The sequence below is a fragment of the Hylaeus anthracinus genome, unplaced genomic scaffold (assembly GCF_026225885.1).
Source record: "Hylaeus anthracinus isolate JK02 unplaced genomic scaffold, UHH_iyHylAnth1.0_haploid 5, whole genome shotgun sequence".
Classification (NCBI taxonomy): Eukaryota; Metazoa; Arthropoda; class Insecta; order Hymenoptera; family Colletidae; genus Hylaeus; species Hylaeus anthracinus.
In genome coordinates, this window is record NW_026535322.1 from 3267409 (window position 1) to 3267642 (window position 234).

Below are 234 nucleotides of genomic sequence, written 5' to 3' on the forward strand. Positions count from 1 at the left end.
TACCGACAGAGCACTCTGCATTACCGGCCGAGCAATCTATATTACCGGCCGAGCAATCTGCATTACCGGCCGAGCAATCTATATTACCGACAGAGCACTCTGCATTACCGACCGAGCACTCTGCATTACCGACAGAGTACTCTGCATTACCGACAGAGCAATCTATATTACCGACAGAGCACTCTGCATTACCGACAGAGCACTCTGCATTACCGACAGAGCAATCTATATTAC